The sequence below is a fragment of the Lactuca virosa genome, chromosome 9 (assembly GCF_052849685.1).
Source record: "Lactuca virosa cultivar CGN04683 chromosome 9, Lactuca_virosa_CGN04683_v6, whole genome shotgun sequence".
NCBI classification, from domain to species: Eukaryota; Viridiplantae; Streptophyta; class Magnoliopsida; order Asterales; family Asteraceae; genus Lactuca; species Lactuca virosa.
In genome coordinates this window covers 120,740,204-120,759,183 of record NC_136434.1, presented here as the reverse complement: position 1 = coordinate 120,759,183, position 18,980 = coordinate 120,740,204, and the positions used below count along the sequence as shown (strand labels likewise).

Sequence of the window (18,980 nt, the reverse complement as noted above, 5' to 3'; positions counted from 1 at the left end):
TAAATATGGGTTTTCTCTAGTTTTACAAGACTAGAAACTTACTAATACTACTTAGACTAAGAACTAGAAAAACAAAGATTTAACTGAATTTAATAATAAAAGGGACTTCTGTTTAGTTCAACTCAATTGATCCTATGGTTGATATTATGGTAATAGTGCAATGGATTAATTCTTCTATTGGCTACCGATTCAAGTGATTAGCCTTGCGTTCGCTACGATAATCCTTAGAAAACAAACTAACTCAAACAGTGATCAGTTGTCTAATTTAATTTAATTCACTAGATTATTTATCCGGGTTAATTTAGACTTATAATATCTAACTAAATTGGTCCTTTAGTTAACCTCTTGCTGATGGTCATCAAACAAGCTCACACATGAATTTACCTAATTTTTCTTATTAATTCTAGTTTCGCGTTCGTTAGTCCTAGACATATGATAAAGTGGTCACATAAACATATGGGGTTGATAATTAAAAGATGTTCATACTATTTAATTATCTTCCTATTAACAGAAAATTAGTTATCATTCACACACAAGGTTCTTTAACAAGCGAAAATTAACAAAATCACAAATATTTAATTAATCCTACCATTAATCAAACCATAATATCAATTTTGTATCCCCAAACAGAAGTTTAAGAGTTTTAGCTCATGATTGAGGTAATTAACAGCAATAAAACGAATTCTAATTGTCTAACCATAATTGAGAAACAATAGATTAAGTAGAATGATGAGAATGTGCCTCAAATCTTCTTCGGAATTGGATTCTAGGTTGTATCTTCGTTCTCTAGGGTTCTTCTGGCTCTTCAATCGCAGCTTGCTTCTCCCCAAAGGTTCCAGAAGTCCTTCAATCGGATTAAGACCCGCTATTTATAATTATCACAAAATAGGGGCTACTCGGCGAGTAGGTCGTGGACTCGGCGAGTATTAGTGTGAAATCCGTGTTCGGTAAGGAATCTTGACTTTTCTTTCGGGAACATTCTAATGAACTCGCCGAGTACATGCGTGGACTCGCCGAGTAGGTGTGTAGTTTTCCCTTTTTCTTCATTCTTTGGTCTCTAATTGCTTCTCCTTTTTTCCTTTCTGCTTCCAAGCATATCTTTTGGACTGAAAACACAATATAAGCATTATTAAGTACCTTTTGTCCATATTATGCATATAATTAGCCAAAAATGAATAGAAATATATGTTAAACATATGATTAATTATGCACATATCAAAATACCCCACACTTGACTTTTGCTTGCCCCCAAGCAAAACTGAATTTTAACACATTAGAATCACATAGGACAACTCAAGTCAAACCCAGCCATTATGCCAAGACCGCAACGCGCACATTTGTGTCTAAAATTTTCCTAATAACCCCCCATACTCTAAATACTCACAATCCTCATAAACATTCGCCCACTCACCCCGAACTATGCTCATTTTATGCATCCCTCCGAATCCATCCTCAGAAAACCTCTTAACCTCAAGGTGTTTTTGGTTGAGTAACCCAAGCATACATAATCTAGATAATTACAATGTATGATACCACATTGGAGCTCTTTGGAATTCTTCATTTCTTTGGCATTTGATCTTTGATCTCTTTGAATTCACCACTTTGTTGTTTGGTTTTTGGTATCTTCAACTTTTTGAATTTCTTGGAATTTTTGATCTTCTAATTTCATATTTGACTTTGATGCTCCAAAAATTCTTCAAACTTTTCTTTTGTAATTCTCTTTTTTTTTTCATGTAACTCACTTTTTTTTCACTCAGTACCTACATGCTTAAGCAGGGGCGCTCAACTTCAACCGTTATTGATTAATGATAACAATTTTCCTGGATACATTTCAAGTACACGATGCTAAACATATTGCATCCTTCGGGCTAAGCGAGGCTGTGTTTTTGTCCCATGATTTCACTAGAATAAGGGGGCCACAAATGCACTATAACGTATATAGGCTCAACTAAACATTTGGGTCTTCATACAATCATCCACACAATTCTAACATGGAATCCTAATTACTTTTTACCAAAATTTTCTAAATTAAATCCTAAGTAACATTTTTGGTATGCAATAGTGCAAAAAAAAATTTTAAAAAAAAAATAGACCTAAATTATGATATTAGGATTCTAAATTTGCTAAGGTTCAACCAACCCCCTACCCCACACTTATTTCATGCAATGTCCCCATTGCATGCTATGCATGATAAAGAAAAATACTAAAGTATAGAGGGAATTGGAACAAACTCCCCTGGGATAGCAGTGGCGAGGCTGATCATCTTCAATTTAGCTCCATCTTTGAATGACTTTAAACATGGGAACAGCTCATCCATGTCTTGGGTGTCATGTCGCGTGTGGTAGACTTGCAAATGACTCAAATATGTAGGATACAGCTCCTAGAAACCTCCAGCAATGATTCTCTATGAAAGAGTTGGATAAAACTGCAACGAACGTGCCCAAAACAACTCTGGAATCCGAAAAATGATGATGGACTCGACGAGTAAGTCGTGTACTCGGCGAGTATGTTGCTAACTTGCAGAGAAGTCGTGTAATTGTCCATGCACTCGCCGAGTAGGATATGTGCACTCGGCGAGTAGGCGCTGAGTTTTCCTTTCGACGGAAGTGCTGGATTAGGGTAATTCAGTGACTCTTTTTCTAATTACTTCAGTAATAAAGCACTCTACACTCCCAACTCTAACGGACTCGAACTTAATGGAAAAGACTTCGCACTCCCAATTGAACATTCCTTACTTGAACCTTGACCCATAAGACTTCTAAATGCATCCTAACCTTCCAATCCTGAAAAAAAATGCAGACAAAAGTGAAAGCAACCAAAAGTCCTAACAAGAAATAAAATCATCCAAGTTTAACAAGTTGTCCAAATCAAACATCACGAAAATAAATTAAAAACACAAAAGAAACATTCTTCATTCTTCATCATCCATGTCGGCTCCTCCAGCTCCACTTCCTCCTCCTTCATTTCCTTTCCTCATCCTTTCTTCCCAACTCATGATGTAGGGGTAGCCGGGTCCAGGTCTCAATGCGATGTTCATTTGTTGGAAGAGATAGTCAAATGATTGATTGTTATAGTTAACTCCTCTTCCAATATCATCCAAGTAGCGCCGGTACTCAAGTTGATTCCATCCATCGTTCTCTTCTTCCACCGGAATAACCGGTGGGTCTTCCCGTACCCGCTCGCTTCTTTGCTTCACTCGCCTTCCCGGCTCCTCGGGGATAGCCGGCTCATCCGCATGAGGAATAGAAAAAGAATCACCAAACTTTTCCACAATCCTTGCCCTCTTATATAATGCGATGTTGAACGGAGGGGGATAAATGACCGTCAGCGCCCTTGACTCTTGCAAATCTAATACCCCAAATGACCTTGCAAGCCTCATCACAAACATCCCTCCATTAATCTTGGAGTTCATCTTCTCCTTAACAGCCCCTTCAACAAGATACTTGGCTACGCGATAGGGGAGATTGCAGAAAACATCGGGAGTAATAATACTCCAAAGATAAAAGATGTCAAGGGTCGGGACCTTGTCCCAGTCCTTTCGCATATTAATCGTGCTGGCAATGAACCGATGAATGAGACGGTGGATCGGTGAACGTATGTGACCCTCCTGTGCGGTAGATGGGATGTACACCCGGTTAGCAATAGTATTCCACCAGGTAGAAGCAACCACTCACTCGGGGAGATCTTTGTGGCAATTCTCTAAAAAAAACTTCAAAATCTTCATTCAACATAGTGCTTTGCTCATAGATTCCAAGCCTCCATGAAAATTCAGCCATGCTGCATTGTCGCAGCTCCCCACCAAGAGAAAAGGAAACTACATTGGGATTGTAGTACTCACTACCACCTCGGAATGAGATGGTAGCAAAAAACTCCCAACATAATTCAGCGTAGACCGGTTCTTGAATTTTGAAAAGCTGTAACCAACCATCACATATGATGGTTGAATCCCCCAAATTACATTCTTTCACCAAATATGGTGTTAGCTCTTCTTCCAAACCAACTTTCCCCATCCAATCCCAATCCACTGCATTGGGTAAATGAATCTCTTTCTGTTTTAAAGCCTCTAACTTGTTTTTGGCACGGGCTTGAGACGATTTGGATGTGATTTGGCGGAACGAGAGCCATGGGATGTCCCCTTGGCTTCCCCCTCTTGAAGACTGACCTCGTCTGGACATGGTACCTGCATGACAACATTAAGAAAGCACAAACAAACAACACCCAGTAATTAAAATTGAATAAAACAGATCTGTATAGCCTCCTACTCGCCGAGTTCATGTCCTACTCGGCGAGTAGGATGAACATCGGGACCAGAATCTGTCGAACACATATGGGTCACTTAAAACACCCAATTTTGCACAGGGGTTTGCTGTACTAAGTCCATTAACCACTAAACCAAAAGAAAATTCTCCTTACAACTCCTAATTCATGGTAAAATTAAAACCCTAGAATTTGAGGAAACCCCCAAATCCGCATTTAGACAAAATAGGGGCAAATAAGTGATAAAGCTTGAACCTTTGATGAGTTTTTAAGTGTAAAGATCATACCTTTTCCCTTGAAAGTCGAGGATTAAGCCAAAAATCACAGAAATCGCTTGAAGGAGGCTGTGCACGGCGAGTGTGTGGGTAAAATGGGTAAAAACCCTTATTTCTTAGATTTTTATACCGTCTGTGTAAGTTGGCTACTCGTCGAGTAGAAAAGATCTACTCGCCGAGTACAAATGCTTTTACGCTGTTTTTTGGTTATTTAGACAAGCACTCGCCGAGTACTCGTACCTACTCGGCGAGTAAAGCTTGCAGTTTGACAAAAATTGAATTTTTTTTTTAAAAACAATTTTTAAAATTTTTAACCCACCACCCCACACTCTAGGCATTGCTTGCCCTCAAGCAATCATTTAGAACATATTTCCAGAAGAAGATGAATGAAAAATATCCTAAGAAATTAAAAAGAAAGTAAAGGAAAAAAGAAATGCAAACTCTAAACTCGGGTTGCCTCCCGGAAGCGCTTCTTTTTAAGGAGTCATTAGCTGGACTCCTCCCATTCTACGTGGCTGCAATCCCTTCCAGCAACATCAACTCTTCCATGCCTTCATTCCTTGGAACTCCTTCTTCATACTTTTTGACTCTATGTCCATTGACCTTGAACGGGGTGCCATCTTTTGACAATAGCTCTATAGCACCATGTGGAAACACCTTCTTTACCAGAAAAGGACCATCCCATCTTGACTTGAGTTTGCCCGAGAAGAGTTTTAACCTTGAATTAAAGAGCAACACCTTTTGCCCTTCATGAAATTCTTTATTTTCCTTGATCCTCCTGTCATGCCAATTCTTAGTTTTCTTTTTATAGATCAAAGAACTAGTGTATGCATCATTTCTAAGTTCCTCAAGAGCATTCATTTGCATTAACCGGTTGTTCTTGAGCTCCTTCATGTTGAAGTTGCACATCTTTAAAGCCCAAAAAGCTTTATGCTCTATCTTTACCGGTAAATGACATTGCTTTCCATAAACTAACCTATATGGTGTAGTACCAATAGGGGTTTTGATAGCTGTACGGAAGGCCCAAAGTGCATCGTCTAGCTTATCCGACCATTCTTTTCGATTGCTCCCCACCGATTTCTCCAAGATTCTCTTTAAAGCTCGATTTGTCACTTCGGTTTGTCCACTAGTTTGTGGATGGTAGGATGTTGAAAATTTATGGGTTACCCCATATTTACTTAGCACCTTCTCTAGTTGATCATTGGCAAAATGAGTGCCTCGGTCACTTATGAGAGCTTTCGGGACCCCAAATCTTGAAAATAACTTCTTTAAAAACCTCACCACTACCCGACCGTCATTAGTTGGCAAAGCTTGTGCCTCCGTCCACTTGGATACATAATCCACCGCCACCAATATGTATTTGTTGCCTTTGGATATGGGAAATGGTCCCATGAAATCGATCCCCCACACATCAAATACTTCGCACACTTGGATACTATGTTGTGGCATTTCATTTCGAGATGAAATGTTTCCCGCTCTTTGACATGCATCACATTCTTTGACAAATTGGGTTGCATCTTTAAAAATCGTGGGCCAGTAAAACCCAATGTCAAAGATCTTCTTAGCAGTGTAATGTGCTCCATGATGTCCACCCGTGGGCCCGCTATGACATTGCTCCAATATTTTCCAGCTTTCATTCCCGAACACGCATCTTCGTATGATTCCATCCGCGCAGCTTCGGAAAAGATATGGTTCATCCCAAAAGTAATACTTTATCTCGGAAAAGAATTTCTTCTTTTGTTGACTTGTGAGATCTTTTGGGATGTAATTGCTAGCTAAGTAATTAGCTATATTTGCAAACCATGGTTCTTCTCCCACAGTCACCATAATATACTCGTCCGGAAAATCATCTCCAACTCTATCTTCTTGCAATCGCGGGTTTTCAAGCCTTGACAAGTGGTCAGCTGCTACATTCTCCATTCCCTTTTTGTCGCGTATCTCTATGTCAAACTCTTGAAGAAGTAGAACCCATCGTATCAATCTTGGCTTGGCATCCTGTTTGGCAAACAAATACTTGATAGCGGAGTGGTCAGTAAAAACAGTTGTTTTAGATAAAACTAAATAAGGGCGGAATTTATCAAAAGCATACACCACAACTAATAATTCCTTTTCCGTGGTGGTGTAGTTTTCTTGGGCTGGATCTAAAGTCTTGCTAGCATAATATATGGGTCGGAAGTGCTTATCAACCCTTTGACCAAGGACAGCTCCTAATGCAAAATCACTAGCATCACACATTATTTCAAATGGTAAATTCCAATTTGGTGCAACAATGATCGGGGCATTAGTCAATTTTTCCTTTAAAAATTCAAATGCCCCTAAACACTCTTTAGTAAAATTAAATGGTGCATCTTTTAGGAGTAATTGTGTTAGAGGTCTAGTTATTTTAGAAAAATCTTTGATAAAACGCCGGTAAAAACCCGCGTGTCCTAGAAAACTTCTAATACCCTTCACATTAGTTGGTGGAGGTAATTTGGCAATGGTGTCAATCTTTGCCCGATCCACTTCAATTCCCGATTTGGAAACCTTGTGGCCCAAAACTATACCCTCCTTAACCATAAAGTGACATTTTTCCCAATTAAGGACTAAGTCGGTCTTTTCACACCTAGCAAGCATTAGGTCAAGATTTGTGAGACAATCATGGAATGAAGATCCAAAAACAGAAAAATCGTCCATAAAGACTTCCATGAATTTTTTTCCACCATGTCGTGGAATATGGCTGTCATGCACCTTTGAAATGTCGCGGGTGCATTACATAGCCCAAAGGGCATGTGTCGATAAGCAAAAGTCCCACTTGGGCAAGTGAATGTGGTCTTTTCTTGGTCCAATGGGTCTATGGGTATTTGGAAATAACCCGAAAATCCGTCTAGGAAGCAATAATAACTATGGCCCGATAATCTTTCTAACATTTGATCAATAAAGGTTAAGGGAAAATGGTCTTTACGAGTGACATCGTTTAGTTTTCGATAATCGATGCACACTCTCCAACCAGTTACCGTTCGTGTCGGAATAAGCTCATTCTTTTCGATGGTTATGACCGTCATCCCTCCTTTCTTGGGCACCACTTGAACCAGACTCACCCACGGGCTGTCGGAAATGGAATATATAATCCCCGCATCTAAAAGCTTGACCACTTCTTTCTTGACCACCTCTTGCATATTTGGGTTTAGTCTTCTTTGGTGCTGCACAACCGGCTTTGCTCCTTCTTCCAGGTTAATCTTGTGTGAACAATAAGAGGGACTTATTCCCTTGATGTCGGTAATGCTCCATGCTATGACCCGTTTTTGCTTCTTCAAAACTTGCACTAGTTCTTCCTTTTCAGAGTTGGAAAGGTCAGAGGCTATAATGACTGGCTTTTGATGTCCATCTTCAAGGAAGGCATACTCCAAATGTTCTGGTAACTTTTTGAGCTCAGTTTTTGGGTTCTGTTTGTTGTACTCGCCGAGTGTAGGTAAGGGACTCGGCGAGTTGGTAGCTGAATTTACGAATTCTGTTTTTTTTTTCGCTTGGACTCGGCGAGTAGATCGGCCCTACTCGGCGAATTGAAGTGTCAGATTGCCTCACCAATTCTTCAAACTCAGCTTCTTCCAGCAGCCTCTCGATGTCCATTAAGTCTTTTTCTGCATCAAATTCTTCATCAAAAATTGTGAACTTGCTGGAATCTTCACTTATGCATTCCTCCAATAATTCATCAAGCATGTCAATTGAGAATGCCGTGTCGTCACTATTCCATGCATACTTCATAGCTTGATCAACCCCAAATGTGACTGAATCTTCTCCTACCCGCAAAGTGAGCTTCGAGTCCCTCATGTCTACTATAGCACTTGCCGTGTTGAGGAAGGGTCTTCCAAGGATGATTGGGACTTGAGGATCCGCCTCCATGTCTAGAATTATGAAATCAGCGGGAAATACAAACTTGTCCACTTTGACCACTAAGTCTTCACATATTCCTCTTGGGAAAGTGATTGTCTTGTTAGCTAAATGAATCGCCATACGAATTGGTCTTGGTTCCGGGAGATCCAGCTTCTTGAAGAATGAATAAGGCATTAAATTTACACTTGCTCCTGAATCAGCCAAGGCATGAGTGGTAGCCAAATTGCCAAATTGGCAAGGTAACGTTAAGCTCCCCGGGTCACCCTTCTTCTTTGGTAGTTTGTTGAGCATGGCGGCTGAGCAATTCTCATTGAGGACTACCTTCTTTACTTCCTCCATCTTCCTTCTATTAGTGAGAAGTTCCTTAAGGAACTTTGCATATTTGGGCATTTGTGCGACAGCTTCGATGAAGGGTATGTTGATTTGAAGAGCCTTTATATGATCTAGAAACTTCTGGTACTCCTCTTCCTGCTTCACTTTCTTAGCTCGGGCTGGGTATGGCAATGGCGGCTGGTAAAACTTTTTAGGGGTCTGATTGTTCGGATTTGGCAGTGGACTCGTCGAGTCCATATTCTGTACTCGGCGAGTAGAGCTGTCAGATTGAAGATTTTGATTTTCTGCTTCCTCCTTCTGTGATTCTTTGGGTGCTTCATTCTGAATAGGGGCCAGAGGAGTGATTATTTTCCCACTTCTTGTTGTGACTATGTTTATGTGCGCGCCTCGTGGGTTGTTTTCGGTTTTGCTAGGAAGTTCGCCCGGTGATCTTTGGTTTATTTGTTAAGCAAGTTGCCCTAGCTGCGTTTCTATGTTGTGGATAGATGCTTGCTGGTTTCTAAGCATGGTCCCTGTTTCTTGAATTGCAGCATCATGATCACTATGTCTCTTTTCTGAAGCAGCTACAAATTTGGTAAGCATTTCTTCCAAACTTGGTTTTCTTTCTTGTAATGGCTCCTCCTTTTGGTAAAAACCCCTTCCCTTTTGCTTGAACTTCTCCTCCTTAGCCTTCTTGTACTCGTCATAAGGGAGCCACTCTTTCTTTGGTCTACGCCAATCTTCATCATATCGGTCCCCACTTGAGTAACAAACTTGCACCTTTTTGTTGCCATTCTCATCCAAGTCGCAGTCTCTAGTAAGGTGAAGCCCATTGCAATTTTCGCAACCCACCCGAATAGCATGTATCGTTTGGTCCATTTCATCCATCCTCCTATCCATGGTTTTTAGCATAGCCATAACTGCTGACAAGTCTTCTGAAGCTGCATAAGCGGCCCCCCTCGTCACATCATTTCTTGGATTGTGGTATTCTCTAGAATGCTTAGAGAATTCTTCAATTAGTTGCTTTATCATTGGGGGTGCCTTCTTCGTGAGTGGACCTTGCGAGTCAAGTAATTGCCTAGTGGTAACATTTACTCCATCATAGAAGATGGAGACTTCTTGTTGACTATTGAGGTCATGATGTGGGCAATTCCTTAGCAGGCTCTTGTACCTCTCCCAAGCTTCATATAGTGATTCTCCAGCTTGTTGTTCAAAGTTAGCTATGGCTTTCTTTAGCTTGGATATCTTGGATGGCGGGCAGAATTGATCAATGAACTCTTCTTTCATTTGGGCCCATGTAGTGATAGATCCTGGGGGCAATGACTTGAGCCAATCCTTGACAGCACCCTTCAAAGTAACCGGAAGCATGCAAAGTAGCTGAGTTTCCCGAGGCACATTTGGAACATTGAAATAATCAGCTACATCATTGACTTCGTCCAAGTGTTTGTAAGCGTCTTCGTGGTCTTTTCCTGTGAAGGGGATCTCCTTAAGTAGAGCCAGGATGTGACCCTTGAGCTCAAAAGTAGCAGTAGCGGGAATTGCGGGTTGCACAAGTCCCGGTCCGGTATCATCGCGTATCCTCTTCTTCCATTCCCCCATGGGGACTTCATCAATGTTAGCCATGAGAATAGCTAATTCGTCGTCGGAATCGGAAACGTGACCGAATGTAGGGTCTTCTTCTTCCTCGGTCTCGTACTCGGCGTCTTCTTTAATTGGGTCTTCGATTGTCAAAGAGGCACTGGATGCTTCTGATTTGCTGCTCTTCTTCTTGCTGAAAACGGACTTTAGGTTCTTTAATGGCGAATTCCTTGAAGAAGCGGATTCTCCAACGAATTTTCCTTTGTTCTTCCTTAGGGCGGATTCCGGGTCGTCTAGAGGAGGGATCAAAGGTGTATCAGATCCTCGGGTCATGAAACAACTGCAAATAAAGCAAGAAAAATGAGGCAGGTTTTTAGCCCATCAACAAATAAGGCAGGTTTACACATGAAAATGAGGATTGGTACTTGCATGAGTAGAGACAGTCTTTTCTTCAAAGGGTACCATCACATCAACAAATGAGGCAGGTTTTTAGCCCATCCCTTTCACATAATATGCATGTTCTTCCATATATAGTAGCAACTAGCAAGTATATAACCTTATTAGCATTTGTTATTTTTGTTATTCTGATTGCTGTTATTGTTTTTTTAAGATTGTTTGGTTTCACAAACAACAGTTGGGCTAGTTGTACTGATGATCAAAGGAGCACCTACAGCTATGTGTTTTCTCTTGGTTCAAGTGTCATATCATATGGGTGAAAAAGCAAAACATTGCAGGTTGGTCTTCATCTCAAGCAGAGTATGTTGCCACCGCTGTTGAAATGTAATCTAGACTTAGGTAGTTTGATAATTTTAATAGGTAGTTAATTATGGAAGTTGTTATTTATAGTTATTTAACTGTCAAATGAAGGGGTGTGATGGTTGATTCAAAAGGGACGATGGTTGAAGGCTTGAAGCCTTATATATTGTCACTTGTAATCATATTAAACTTGTTCTTGATGATAATAAAGAAATCTTAGTTTTAGTACAAGAACCCTTTTATCATCTCCTTCTTCGTGTGTGTGTGTGTTGAAACATCATCCACAAACATGCACACCTTGTTTCTTTGCACATGATCAGCAGTCAACGCACACCATCTTTGCACCATATGCATCATCAATAAGAGATTCAACTTCCTCAATTGTCATAAACATTGTTTCCTGTGTTGATGATATTAAACGAACCACCCAATAATGATGTGTGTTGTGCATATTTATATTAAAAGATTACAACAATATCTCCTATAATAATGGAGAGATAATACACAGTAATACACTTTAATATAATTCTAGATTTTATCTAATATCCCCCTCAAACGAATTGATGATGGACCAAGATGAAGCATGACACGAAAATGTTCAAATTACGGACGTGGAAGACTTTTGGTGAAGATATCTGCCACCTTAAGCTTGGTAGAAATGAACTTGGTGTAAAGTTTACAAGAAGCCACAAGTTCCCTAACAAAATGATAGTCTAGGTTAATGTGTTTGGCATGTTTGTGAGAGACGGGATTCGGAGTCATGAACAGGGCACTTTTATTATCACATAACAGTGTAGGCCGATCTCGAGGAAGAGCATGAAGTTCACTCAAGAGGTGAGTGATCGAAACTATTTCAGCTGTCATGTTTTCCATAGCCCGATACTCTGACTCACAACTTGATCGGGAAACTGTAGGTTGTTTCTTGGCACTCCAAGAGATGAGATTTCCACCAAGAAAAATCAAATAGCCATAAGTGGAGCGACGAGTTTCAAGACAACGTGCCCAATCGGCATCAGAGTAACCCAAAATAGTATTTGTTTGTATATGGCGAAAGTAGAGACCAAAGGAGACCGTACCTTTAATGTATCTTAAAATGCGTTTAACATACTGAAAATGAGCAGTGGTGGGAGCATGAAGGTACTGACTTGCTTGATCGGCAACATAAGAGAGATCAGGCATTGTAATAGTTAAGTACGGGAGATCTCCAACCAATGACCGATAGAGAGTGGAACACGGGACCATCCGAAGAAAAAGTCTCATTGACAGCCAAAGGAGTTGGCATGGGCTTAGAGTCAAGTAAACCAACACGGATGAGAATATTGGTAGCATATTTAGCCTGACTTAAGAACAAGCCATCATCAGTGTAGCAGTAATTAAGATCCCCTAGATCCTTTATTGCAAACTCTTGATTCAAACGATTAATGAAATTAGAGATGATTGATTCTAATTGCCGGTAAGAATTAAATCATCTACATAGACAAGAAGATACTTGATGCAAGATGCATAAACATAAATAACGAGAGACTGATCAGCGGCTGTAGATAAAACCATGAGATAGTAAGAAAGTGCTTAGACGCTGGAACCAAGCTCTAGGTGCTTGTTTCAAACCATATAGAGCTTTGGAGAGTTTGCAAACATGGTTTGGGAATTGTGGATCAGTAAACCCTGGAGGTTGCTCCATGAAGACAGTCTATGTAAGTTGGCCATGTCAAAGGCATTCTTGACATCTAGTTGATGTAAACGCCATTTATGAAGTACCGCAAGTGAAAGAACAATTCGAATGGTCGAGGCTTTGACCATAGGGCTAAAAGTATGAGAGTAATCAATTCCTGAGACTCGAGTAAAACCTTGGGCAACAAGTCGCACCTTAAACCATTCAATGGGGCCGTCATAATTGCATTTAACATGATACACCCATTTGGATCCAACTACATTTGAATTGGAAGGACGAGGAACTAATACCCAAGTATGATTATGACGTAAGGTCTCCATTTCATCGTGCATAGCGGCTAGCCAACGCGGATTTTTAGCGGCTGATTTTTACCCCTTTGGTTGAGATTCAGAAAAGAGCGCCATATGTAAAGTATGTTTGGATAATGAGGCAAAATTAGCTTTGTGTTTTGGTTTAAAAATACCATACTTTTAGCGAGTATTCATCGGATGAGAGCTCGCGGATGGAGCACGAGGAGCAGATGGCGTAGCAGGTAAGGGTGGATCAACTACCGGGCCTTGGTTAGGTGAATTAGAGTCCTGGTTCGAACTGGACTGACTGAAATCAGAGTCGGAAGTAGGCGCATCCGAATTGGGCTGTTGGACCGATGCCGAGATGGGCTCACACAGTTGGCAAGGTGAGGCGGCATTTGGAGAAAAAAGCAAATTCTTGCAATGAGATAGGCCCAGAAGAGGGATTCGCTGAAGGCGCTGGAGATGGAAGACTGGAAGTGCCCTCGTCCAAAAAAGTAGAAATTTCCAACTGTGAAAGGTCATGTTGGGACGTGTCACCAGCAAATGGAAATGAGGACTCATTAAAGCGTTCATGACAGGTAATGTATATACGAGATGTAGTAGGATCTAAACACTTGTACCCTTTATATTGCATATGATAACCAACGAAAATGCAAGGAATACTTCTTGGAGCAAGCTTGTGATCAGCGTAATCACGAAGATAAGGATATACTCAACACCCATAAGTATGAAATTTTTCGTTGGTAGGAACACGTGAATAGAGCAACTCGAATGGAGAGCGATTTTAAAGGACAATAGCAAGCAAACGATTGATAATATAAGTGGCAGAACTGAAAGCATCAGCCCAATAGGAAGATGGGACGTGTGCATGAAACAACATAGCCAAACCTGTTTCAACAATATGTTCGTGCTTGCGCTCTGCTCGTCTATTTTGTTGTGGAGTATATGAACAAGAGATTTGGTGAAATGTCTCATTTTCTTCATAAATTTCCCGAACAATATGATTTAAAAATTTTGTGCCTCCATCACTCTGAAAAACCTTAATTTTGCATGAAAATTACGTTTGAACAAGCTTAACAAAAGCCTTCAAGACTGGGTAGAAACCTGTCTTAGTTTTTAAAAGTTAAAACCAAGTAAACCGCGAATGATCATCTACAAACACAACATAATATAGAAAACCATCGGATATAACAGGAGCGGGTCCCCATAAGTCACAGTGTATTAAATCCAATGGATGCAAAGAGCGTTTATGATTTAAATCAAAAGATAATTGTTGACGTTTATAAATTCGAAAAGGTACACATGATATAGGTTTAGGCAAAACTGAAGTAATTAACACTCAAACAACCAAGTTTATGTAAACTAGAAATAACATCAAAAGAAGTGTGTCCTAAATGAGCATGCCATCATTCAAAAGAAGCTTTATTTGAAACGCCAAAGGAAGCAACTAAAGTCGTGGGACCATCATTAAGCACATATAAACTTGTTTGCTTGCCCTGTCCTGGATGGTGAAAATGGTTGAGAAAAAATAACATCAACTAGATGTTGGGAAATTTAGGGTTTTTAGTGGAGATCTGGACACCGACTTGGATCGTGATATCATTTTCTGAACTGATATTTCTACCCTATCCATGGGTTACAAGCCTAGGATAATCCAAGTGGACACTTACGATTCTAGGCACAGAAATCGTAAGCCAATATGCTAGAGGATTCTGTGAAAGTATGATGAAAAACGAGATCTTAAGATCGTAACCCTCCTCTGAAGAGGAATAATTGTTTATATACTAAACGAGATTAGGGTTTCATTAGGGTTGGGCCATCATTAGTTGCTTTGGAAGCAAGTAATGTTAATCTGGATTCAAAGAGGATTTAGGGTTACCAAAACTAACGAGTTTCTTAGTTTTACCTTAATCACCCTCAAGAAATTGAATTTTCCACTATGTTCCCATATGTAAAATTCGGGACCCCAGCCAGGGGCTGTGCCCCTTGAACCCCGCTAGGGGCGCTGCCCCTAGACCCCGCCAAAGGGGCGCTGCCCCTTTGGAAACCCCGGACCCGGGGGCGCTGCCCCCGGATCCCCGACTAGTCGTCGAACCGGATTCTAATTCGATCTTATACATGCGTGCACTCCGCACAAACCCCGTACATATATTAGAGTACAAATTATGAAACCCCTTAGCTCACATGTTAGTTCTAGTTACTTAAAATGACATGGTGATACTAAAATCACCAACACTAGATGATCCATTGTGAGTTTACTTTAGAACTGATGTGTGTGAAATGCACTGGTTTTAATCCTACTTTTGAGTTATAAATTAAGCACACAAAGGCAGTGAACCTGTCTTTTAGTGGTATAGTTGGGTAAGTAGAGTGTCGAACTCAGGGAACGGTAAATTAAAACTAAAGACTAATTTTATCTAAATTAAATAGTAAATATGGGTTTTCTCTAGTTTTACAAGACTAGAAACTTACTAATACTACTTAGACTAAGAACTAGAAAAACAAAGATTTAACTGAATTTAATAATAAAAGGGACTTCTGTTTAGTTCAACTCAATTGATCCTATGGTTGATATTATGGTAATAGTGCAATGGATTAATTCTTCTATTGGCTACCGATTCAAGTGATTAGCCTTGCGTTCGCTACGATAATCCTTAGAAAACAAACTAACTCAAACAGTGATCAGTTGTCTAATTTAATTTAATTCACTAGATTATTTATCCGGGTTAATTTAGACTTATAATATCTAACTAAATTGGTCCTTTAGTTAACCTCTTGCTGATGGTCATCAAACAAGCTCACACATGAATTTACCTAATTTTTCTTATTAATTCTAGTTTCGCGTTCGTTAGTCCTAGACATATGATAAAGTGGTCACATAAACATATGGGGTTGATAATTAAAAGATGTTCATACTATTTAATTATCTTCCTATTAACAGAAAATTAGTTATCATTCACACACAAGGTTCTTTAACAAGCTAAAATTAACAAAATCACCAATATTTAATTAATCCTACCATTAATCAAACCATAATATCAATTTTGTATCCCCAAACAGAAGTTTAAGAGTTTTAGCTCATGATTGAGGTAATTAACAGCAATAAAACGAATTCTAATTGTCTAACCATAATTGAGAAACAATAGATTAAGTAGAATGATGAGAATGTGCCTCAAATCTTCTTCAGAATTGGATTCTAGGTTGTATCTTTGTTCTCTAGGGTTCTTCTGGCTCTTCAATCGCAGCTTGCTTCTCCCCAAAGGTTCCAGAAGTCCTTCAATCGGATTAAGACCCGCTATTTATAATTATCACAAAACAGGGGCTACTCGGCGAGTAGGTCGTGGACTCGGCGAGTATTAGTGTGAAATCCGTGTTCGGTAAGGAATCTTGACTTTTCTTTCGGGAACATTCTAATGAACTCGCCGAGTACATGCGTGGACTCGCCGAGTAGGTGTGTAGTTTTCCCTTTTTCTTCATTCTTTGGTCTCTAATTGCTTCTCCTTTTTTCCTTTCTGCTTCCAAGCATGTCTTTTGGACTGAAAACACAATATAAGCATTATTAAGTACCTTTTGTCCATATTATGCATATAATTAGCCAAAAATGAATAGAAATATATGTTAAACATATGATTAATTATGCACATATCAAGAACCAAATGAGATGAGTGTTTGACGATTCCCAACCTGTGCATATCATTAACCAAGCAGTTAAACCTATTATAGGTTTGGGTAAGTGACTCGCCTTGTTGAGCAAAGAAATGCTCATATCTCCGATTGAGGTTGTTGATGGTTGTGGCCTGGACTTCCATGTTTCCTTCATAAGACACTGTCAGCGTATCCATAATCTCTTGAGCTGACTCGAAAATATGTACTAGATGATACACGTGGTAGGGAAGAGAGTTTCCAATAGTAGCATTGGCTTTCACATCAAGACTAAGCAGTCTCTTGTCATCGTCATCATAACTCGTCTCTGGTTTTTGCTTCAGGGGGCCAACGAGAGTGTTGTTGGCCATGGATTGGTACATAGGAACATGGGGACCTTTTTCAATAATTTTTCTCATCTCATGGTCAATGGTTTCAAGAACAACCATGGCCTTTGTTTTCCACATAGCGGAATTGTGGTCATCAAAGGAAAGAATTTTTTGAGACCAAAGGATTTGGGATTCGACATAATTACTTGAGTGTATCACAAACCTGCTTTGATACCAATTGAAGGTTTGTATCTATAGGATACACTTCAAGTATAAAGATGAAAGTAAAACTTAATCTAAGAAAATAAAGAACAGAAAGTAAATAACACAGAGAGTTCTCCAAAGTGTTCTTTCACCAAGAAAGGGTTTTGTCTTCACCAAGAAGACAGGTTGTCACAAAGACGATTGATACAAAGCGGAACTCTCTACATTAGGGTTTACCCTAATGTAGATTATATACTAATCTATACATGTGAATCCTATGATTTAATGGATTGTATCTTATCTATACTAAGAACCGATCTTCATAACAAAGATATCGGATTTGCTATCTATTCTATACTTATCTATATCATTACCTAGTATACAAAAGATTACATAGAATAACTATACTATGTGCACGCTGATAAGCTTGATACGTTGGCGCTGGTAGTTGAGAAGACGCTGACGCTGACAGATAGTGTAGAGTGTTTGGCTCATCAGATCATAAGGTATGACCTTACAGGGTTACTTATGGGTAGTAGATTTATATTATCGATACCACTCTTGGACACATTTTTGATTATTTACTTTAAAGTACTTTTTCTTACATTTTAAATGGTTTGGAATTATGTTTCAATTTTGAGGTATCGTTGTGGTTTGAAAATGTTTTAATTAAAAACTAAGTCTTTCGCTAACGTATTCTATTAAAGATTGTTTTAAAAAGAAAAAAAAGTTTATGGTAAAAATCACGACGTTACACTTTTGGGCTCACCAACGCACCGTTAGCGTTCATGGACCTCATGAACCGAGTGTACAAGCCGATCTTGGATCGATTTGTGATCGTTTTTATCGATGATATATTGGTCTATTCTAATACCAAGGCAGCATGAGGAGCACCTTCATGAGATTCTTTGGTTTTTGCGGATGGAGAGGTTGTATGCCAAATTCTCCAAGTTTGAGTTCTGGTTGCGCGAGATTTAGTTTCTAGGGCATCTCGTCAATCAGGATAGTGTTTTGATCGATCCGGCCAAGATTGAGACAGTGATTCAGTGGGAGGTTCCGAGATCCCCATCAGAGATACGAAGTTTCCTTGGGTTGGTTGGGTACTATAGGATATTCATTCGAGACTTCTCCAAGATTGCAGTTCCTCTCACCAGGTTGACCAGGGAAGATATCACTTTTCATTGCAGGCTTGCTTTTAAGAACCTACAACAAAGGTTATGTGAGGCGCCAATCCTAGCACTCCCTGAGGGAGTTGATATTTTTTGGTATATTGTGATGCATCTATTTTAGGCTTAGCCGTTTTTATTTAAAGGGGTCATATGATAGCTTATGCCTTGAGGCAGCTGAAGCTTCATGAGGCAAATTATCCTACTCACGATTTGGAGTTGGGGGGTTATGTTTTTCGCCCTCAATATTTGGCGTCATTATCTATATTGGTTTTGTTATACTATCTACACGGATCACAAGAGTTTCAGGTATTTCTTGGATCAGCCAAATCTGAACATACGGCATCGTAGGTGGCTTGATGTGGTTAAGGATTACGATTGCAAGATCTTATATCACCCGAGGAAGGCTAATGTAGTGGTTGATTCCTTGAGCCGCAAGACGACTGGTACTCCCATTCGAGACCTATGCTTGAGGATGACCATCATTTCACCACTACTATATCTGATCAAAAAGTCTTAGGCAAAAGGATTCAAGAGGGAGAAGTGGAAGAAGGAGAAGATCACATGTCATATTGATAGATTCATCACTGACAATTGGGGACTATTGACCCAATGTGGGCGAGTTT

The 18,980-nt window shown here is 39.7% G+C and overlaps 1 non-coding gene and 1 pseudogene across 1 annotated transcript; one reads left to right on the top strand and one right to left on the bottom strand.

Moving 5' to 3' along the window:
• Positions 1 to 9,846: 9,846 nt before the first annotated feature.
• Positions 9,847 to 9,953, top strand: LOC145141672 (small nucleolar RNA R71). Its single transcript, XR_013722865.1, has one exon. It is a non-coding gene; the product is annotated as a small nucleolar RNA R71 (small nucleolar RNA).
• A 1,698-nt stretch (positions 9,954 to 11,651) lies between these two features.
• Positions 11,652 to 12,227, bottom strand: LOC145139732 (secreted RxLR effector protein 161 pseudogene; annotated as a pseudogene).
• Positions 12,228 to 18,980: the final 6,753 nt, after the last annotated feature.